Raw genomic sequence first — 8,800 nt, forward strand, 5'->3', positions numbered from 1 at the left:
CTTAAATATAATTTTTATACAAATTTTATACAATATGTCTTTTGTATCTGATTTATACATAGTAAAACAAATGTCATACAACTAATTATATATTATACAACTTATCTACAACTTTAATACATTATTTCTACCAAGTTATATACAACTACAATATCATACCACTTAAATACAATTTTTATACAAATTTTATATAATATGTCTTTTGTATATTTTGTATCTAATTTATACATAGTAAAAGCAAATTTCATACAACTAATTATATATTATACAACTTATCTACAACTTTCATACATTATTTCTACCCAATTACATACAACTACAATATCATACAACTTAAATATAATTTTTATACAATATTGTTCAACTTTCATACAATATTTAAATAAAATATATAAAAACAACATAATACAACTTTTCTATAATTTTACTACAACTTTACTACAATTTTGTAAGTATAATGTATGTCATGTCTTCTTTTTCTTCTTCTTCGAGTTTCAATCTGAAATTCAACCAAAATCAAGTCTAATCTTTATCAAAACACCCTCAAAATTGAGATATAAACTCCAAATAATATTCCCAATTGCTTGTAACAACACCCAATCCAAACAAATAATAATTTTTGAAAATCCAAATTCGAATTCAAAGCTTCAAATCATTTTAATGACTGTCATTGGTGGAATTGCTGCTCTCTTTTCCTTTGCTCTACATTGCTGGAATTTGCCACGACCCCAAATTCCCTCCGTAGGATGTCGTGATGGCACCTAGTCTATAAAACTAGGTAAGCCTAACAATGCAGAATAATAATAAATATCTGAAATAAATAAACTATAATTAAAACAATTTCAACTCCCAAAACCCGATAGAAATAAATCACAAGCTTCTAAGAATTTATTCTCAATGTCTCTATATATCAAAGTCTAAATAAAATATAAGGAAGCAACATAAAATGATAGAAGGGGACTCTGGAGTCTGCGGACGCTGGCAGATATACCTCGAAGTCTCCGTGCGCAGGTAACTCACTGACGTCTAGGCTGGTAAGATGTACCTAGATCTGCACAAAAAGATGTGCAGAAGTGTAGTATGAGTACACCACAGCGGTACCCAGTAAGTGCCAAGCCTAACCTCGGTAGAGTAGTGACGAGGTCAGGTGAGGCCCTACTGGAATATAATAATGGCATGGTAAAATGTTTAACAATATAGTAAAATAAAATGACATTGGAAATGAATCAAATAGTATGTCACATTTAATGACACCAAATAATTGCAAATAATATCTCATGGAATCAAAATAGAATTTCCTTCAACTTTATGAAAATCACAACAATTAATCGAAGGCAACTATGGCCATAAATCAATATCAACAAGGGCACTACCGAGGTACCTCTTCGTAGTCCCAAATTATAAATAATTTTACAATATCTCATTTCCTTATATCACCGCGAGAGCCTTCACAATTTATTTAAAGAAAACATTTTTTTTCTGAAATAGCATCCCACGTTTTAGCCACCCTTATCACACCGCATAACTTCTAGTAGTCCCCCCTACTAGCCACGCGTATCAAGCCACCCTTATCTCACCGCATGCGTTTCAACACCCAGACCTTATACCACCGCATGCGTATCAATATCACAATTTTCACCTCAAGTACCCAATATTTCAATTTTTCCACCAAAAATATCAACAACAATATTTTTCAATAATAAAGAGCTCGCGGCTCATGCCAGAATAATTTAAAAAAAAAAAAGAAATATTATGAAAATATTCAAGAATAAATAATTCAGAAAAATAATATTTAATTTAAAGAAAATTAACCTTCAATTAATGCACAGTATGAAAGAAACCAAGTTTCAATTAAACAGGTAAAACAATTAGCAGGGAAAAGGCAAAACAAATTTAAAATATATATATATCACAGATCAATGATGAAGAATATAACAAGATAAAATAATTTAATAAATGCACAACAATGATCTACACAATTTAAAAATATAATCCTTCACAGTTAGCCCGTGTACACACTCGTCACCTCGTGTACACGACTTTCAACACATTTCAATAATCACATTTAATGTCAATTCTAGGGAAAATTTCCCACACACAAGGTTAGACAAGTCACTTACCTCGACTTGCTCCAATTTAACCAAGTATTATGCTTTTTCCTCAATTTTCCGACTCGTATCTACTCATATTTAATTCGATACAGTAAATAAAAATTATAGAAATCAATTTCATAAGAAAATATTATATTTTTCAATGAAATCCGAAATTAGCTCAAAAATTATCCGTGGGGCCCACGTCTTGGAATCCGGAGAAACTTACAAAATCCGACAACCCATTCAATTACGAGTCCAACCATAGCAGTTTCACTCAAATCGAACTCCAGATCGACACCGAAATCTCAAAAATTCGTTTCTATGAGATTTCTAAAATTTTCCCAAATTCTATCTCAAAACACTAATTAAATGGTAAAAACAATGATGTATTTGTGTATATAGACCAAACCCCAAGTTAGAATCACTTACCCAAATATTTTTCCTTGAAAATATATCAAAATCGCCTCTCCTTAAGCTCCAATTCGTCAAAAAGGCAAATGGGACGAAGTCCCCTGTTTTTATAACTTACAGATTTGTCACGGAGCTCGATTTTGACACGGAGCTCGATTTTGTCAGGGACCTCGATTTGTCAGGGAGCTCGATTTTGTCAGGGAGCTCGATTTGTCAGGGAGCTCGATTTTGTCAGGGAGCCGGATTTTGACAGGCAGCCCGATTATGACAGGCAGCCCGATTTTGGCAGGCAGCCCGATTTTGACAGCATTTCCAGCAGAAAAATTGCATCAGCTTTTGCAGCAGCTAAGTCCCACTTTTGATCAGTTAACCATCCGAAACTCACCCGAGGCCCTTGGGACCTCAACCCAATACACCCACAAGTCCTAAAACATCATACGAACTTATTTGAAACCTCAAATCATATCAAACAATGCTAAAATCACGAATCACACATAGATTCAAGCCTAATGAACTTTGAAACTTTCAATTTCTACAAACAACACCGGAACCTATCAAATCAAGTCCGATTAACCTTAAATTTTGTACGCAAGTCATAAATGACATAAAGAATCTATGAAAATTTTCAGAATCGGATTTCTACCCTGATATCAAAAAGTCAACCCCTCGGTCAAACTTCCCAAAAATTCAACTTTCGGCATTTCAAGCCTAATTTCACTACGGACTTCCAACTAAAATTGCGATCACGCTCCTAAGTTCAAAATTACCATACGGAGCTGTTGGAATCATCAAAATTCTATTCCGGGGTCATTTCCATATAATTCGACATCCGATCACTATTTAACCTTAAACTTTAGATTTTTCATCAAAATTCCATATCTCGGGCTAGAGACCTCGGAATTTGATTCCGGGCATACGCCCAAGTCCCAATTCATGATACGGACTTATGGAAACTTTCAAAACACTGATCCGAGTCCGTTTGCTCAAAAGGTTGACCAAAGTCAACTCAGTTGTGTTTTAAACATCTAATTCACATTTTAATCCATTTTTCGTCTGAAAACTTTTCGCAAATTTTTTTTACGGACTGCACACGCAAGTCGAGTAATGATAAATAGTGCTTAGATCACATAATTAATCATTAAATTTAAAGATGATATTTTGGGTCATCACAGAATTAGAGATTGAGAGATAGAGAGAGACATAGAGAGAGAGAGAGAGAGAGAGAGAGAGAGAGAGAGAGCGCATGAGATAGAGAGAGAGAGACGGAGAGAGAGAGAGAGCGCATGAGGGAGAGAGAATAAGGATGGGAAATAATTAATTTCTAATATAAAGGGATACTCATTTAATTCTTAAAGTGTATATAATTGGTAAATTTGTATATAAGATGTAACTAAATTGAAACTTGAGTAGGGAGCGTAATAAAGTTTCAAATAGCGTATAGGAATGTAAAAATTTATTTTATTATGAAGGGGAATATAGTTCAGGGGGTTTCGGGGACATGCGATAGTTTAAGTAGGAAACTGATAAATATTGTATAGTTTAGGCCGGTTTGAGGGTATTAACTCTAAATAATTCTATTTTATCCTTTATCTGACATTTTTATATAATAATTCTACCTCTGTGATGACCCAAAATGCCATCTTTAAATTTTATGATTAATTCTGTGATCTTAGACCTCGAAAAAGAAAACACTATTTATCATTACTCGACTTGCGTGCGCAATCGGTAAAATTTTCCGGAAAGTTTTTATGTAAAAATAGATTAAAATATGAAATAGAGCTCAAAAACTCAATTGAGTTGACTTTGGTCAACATTTTGAGCAAACGGACTCGGATCAGTATTTTAACAGTTCTAGTAGGTCCGTATCATGAATTGGGACTTGGGCGTATGCCCGGAATCAAATTCCGAGGTCCCTAGCCCGAGATATGGATTTTTGATGAAAAAGTTAAAGCTTAAGTTCAAATAGTGACCGGATATCAAATTATGTGCAAACGACCCCGGAATAGAATTTTGATGATTCCAACAGCTCTGTATGGAGATTTTGGACTTAGGAGCGTGATCGGAATTTTATTTAGAAGTCCGTAGTGGAATTAGGCTTGAAATGTCGAAAGTTGATTTTTTTGGAAGTTTGACCGAGGGGTTGACTTTTTGATATCGTGGTCGAAATCCGATTCTGAAAATTTTCGTAGCTCCGTTATGTCATTTATGACTTGCGTACAAAATATGAGGTCAATCGGACTTGATTTGATAGGTTCCGGTGTTGTTTGTAGAAATTAAAAGTTTCAAAGTTCATTAGGCTTGAATCTATGTGTGATTCGTGTTTTTAGTGTTGTTGGATATGATTTGAAGATTCGACTAAGTTTGTATGGTGTTTTAGGACTTGTTGGTATATTTGGTTGAAGTCCCTGGGGGCCTCGGTTGTGTTTCGGATGCTCAACGGGTCATTTTTGGACTTAGAGAAGTAGCAGATTTTTCTGTTTTTTGTTGCAGAAGTTTGTTCTTCGCATTCGCGAAGGTGTGGTCAGTGGAAGCATCGCGAACGCGAGGAGTAGGACGTGTTCGCGAAGAGTGTTTTCTGAGTGTGAGGTTTTGTTCTTCGCGTTCGCGAAGCGTTGGTCGTGTTCGCGAAAAGGAAAGTTGGGCAGCACATTTTTTTGCTTCGCGGACGCGAGGCAAGGGTCGCGTTCGCGAAGAAGAAACCACTGAACAGAATGTTTAAGTTCAGAAAATGGGACTTCGTCCCATTTTCCATTTTTAACGATTTGGAGCTCGGATTGTGGCGATTTTTGAGAGATTTTAAGAGAAAACGTTGGGGTAAGTGTTCTTAATTCAATCTTTGTTAGATTACCTGAACCTATCACCGTTTTTAACAATTAATTGGATATTTAAGTTGAAAAAATTCGAAAAACCCTCTTGGATAGATTTGAGGATTTGAGGGTCAAACTGTTATTGGAATTTAGTCATTTTGGTATGGTTAGGCTCGTGGTTGAATGAGCGTTCATATTTCGTAACTTTCGTCGGATTCCGAGATGTGCATTTTTGAGTTAATTTCGGATTTTTATTGAAAAATATAGTATTGTCTTATAGAATTAATTCTATAATTTTTGTTGACTGTATCGAATTAATTATGACTAGATACGAGTCGACCATAATCGAAAAATCGAGGAAAAAGCATACTATTTGGTTTAATTAGAGAAAGTCGAGGTAAGTGACTTGTCTAACCTTGTGTGGGAAATATTTTTCCTAGAATTGATATTAATGTGATTATTGAAATGTGTTGAAAGTCGTATACACGAGGTGACGAGTGTGTACACAGGCTAATTGTGAAAGATTATAATTTTAAATTGTATAGATCATTGTTGCGCATTTATTAAATTATTTTATCTTGTTATATTTTTCATCATTGATCTAAGATATATATTTTAAATTTGTTTGACCTTTTCCTGCTAATTGTTTTATCCTGTTTAATTGAATCTTGGTTTCTTTTATACTATGCATTATTTGAAGGTTGATTTTCTTTAAATTAAATATTATTAATATGAAGTATTTGACATTTTTAAATTTGATATTGAAGTAACGTATTAAAGATTTGAAATATAATTTTCCTGAATTATTTATTCCTGAATATTTTCGTAAGATTTTTGGTACTCATTGTGATGGAGCCGTGAGCTCTTTATTGTGAAAAAATATTATTGTTGAATTATTCTGACATGAGCCGTGAGCTCTTTATTATTGAAAAATATTGTTGTTGATTTATTTGTGGATAATTGAAATATTGGGCACTTGAGGTGCAAATTGTGATATATTATAATATTGATACGCATGCGGTAGTATAAGGTCTGGGTATTGAAACGCATGCGGTGAGATAAGGGTGGCTTGATACGCGTGGCTAGTAGGGGTGACTGCTAGAAGTCATGCCAAGGGTGGCTAAAACACGGGATGCTATTTCGGAAAAACTATTTTCTTTAAATAAATTGTGAAGGGTCCTGCGGTGATATAATGATTTGGGACTACGAGGCGGTACCTCAGTAGTGCCCTTGTTGATATTGATTTATGGACATAGTTGCCTTCGATTAATTGTTGTGATTTTCATAAAGTTGAAAGAAATTCTGTTTTGATTCCACGAGATATTATTTGCAATTATTTGGTGTCATTAAATGTGACATACTATTTGATTCATTTCCATAGTCATTTTATCTTATTAAATTGTTTAAACATTTTTCCAGGTCATTATCTATTCTCCAGTAGGGCCTGACCTGACCTCGCCACTACTCTACTGAGGTTAGGCTTGGCACTTTCTGGGTACCGCTGTGGTGTACTCATACTACGCTTCTGCACATCTTTTTATGCAGATCCAGGTACATCTTACCAGCCTAGACGTCAGTGAGTTACCTGCGCACGGAGACTTTGAGGTATATCTGCCAACGTCCGAAGACTCCAAAGTCCCCTTCTATCATTTTATGTTGCTTCCTTGTTTTTATTTAGATCTTGATACATAGAAACATTGAGAATAAATTTTTAGAATTTTGTGACTTATTTCTACCGGATTTTGGGAGTTGTAATTATTTGAATTATAATTTATTTATTTTCAGATATTTATGATTATTCCGCATTGATAGGCTTACCTAGTCTTAGAGACTAGGTGCCATCACGACCTCCTATGGAGGGAATTTGGGACCGTGACAACCTCGTACCTTACTTTTTATTTATAATATTGTAAGTTTATTATTCGTATTGTTTGGTGCATATCCTCATAAAATGACGGTAAACAATACAATTTATCCAAACATTATATACATCGAACGATATAATATAATACAATACAATACTATACGATACATTATGAAACGATACATAAACAACCATCCAAAAAAGCGTAAAATTGTACAGGCGCCCTATTGGGTCGCCTCCATTTAACCTATACCCATTATTTTTTAACTTGTACCCACTGTTTAAACAACTTCAGGCCTTTTTCTCCTCATCCTTCTTCTTCTTTCTTCTTTCTTCTTTCTTTCTTTCTTCTTCTTCTTCTTCTTCGGGTAACAGTTATTTTATATGGTATTTGTGAACATATTTTAAGGTAGTTTTATGATGTTTTAGAGTGGAGAGCTGTTGTGGCGCTTTATTTTTTTACTATTGCTTAGGTTTTTTTCTTTCTTAATTGCAAAATGAGTTTGTTAGATTTATTGTTGTTTTGACAAATTGATGATTGAGGTTTGTTCTTGATGATATTTGGAGGTTATGTTTCAGATTTGAGCTCATTTGGAGTAGATTTAGGTATTAAATCGTATATTGGATTGTTAATCGAAGAACAAATTTCTGTTTCTAGGCAATTTGTACTTCAGGCCTATGTGGCTTTAAGTGCATGAAATATTAGTTGCACTTCAGACTTTTTGGCCTTAAGTGCATCTGAAGTGCAATTTTTCACTTCAGACTTATTGGCCTTAAATGCATGAAACCATTGGTTGCACTTCAAACCTATTTGGCCTTAAGTGCATCAGAAATACACTTTTTTCACTTCAAACTAATTTTTTTTTAACTTTAGACCTGGTAAGTCTAAAGTTCATTGTTAAGTGGTTAGACTTGCAATTATTTTTGCAAAGTGAGTATAAGTTCAATTGTGATCCCAAAACCGAGTATAGATACAAAAAACCCCCCAAAAAACTGTTAGAATCCAAGGCCGTGCGGTTGATGGCATGTGCAATTGGAGTTGGTGACGATGCAATTAACCATAGTTCAGTAAACAATGCATTATTATTAAAAAAACAAAATCCTTTGAACATGTACCCTAATTTTTGAAACAAATGCAATAGAATTTATTATCCCCTTTATATTATTTGGATGGTTGTTACCTATTATATTGTATCTTTTTAAATACAATATTTATTATGATTATTACTTAAATTTTATTGTATCATATCGTTAAATTTTGCGTTACGTAATGAAAAAAAGTGTCACTCTACGAATGGGCCGATTTGGTGTGGTCGCATTGTTACCTTAGTTTTTCATCTCTTCTTGCCCCTCCTTATTATTAAATAATTTTATTTTATCTTTTACCCTACCTTTTTATATAATAATTTTACCTCGTACCTTATTTTTTTTCGTAATATTGCAAGTTTATTTTCCATGACAAATGATACAATTTATCCAAATATTGTATATATATTAAAACAATATAGTACAACACTATACAATATGATATAATTTATTATGAAATGATACATAACAACCATTCAAACAAGGTGTAAATAAGCATTCACCTCTTGGAGCAACAACTAGGGGTGTCAATGGATCTT

This window comes from Nicotiana tabacum, chromosome 15 (genome assembly GCF_000715075.1).
Source record: "Nicotiana tabacum cultivar K326 chromosome 15, ASM71507v2, whole genome shotgun sequence".
Taxonomy (NCBI): Eukaryota; Viridiplantae; Streptophyta; class Magnoliopsida; order Solanales; family Solanaceae; genus Nicotiana; species Nicotiana tabacum.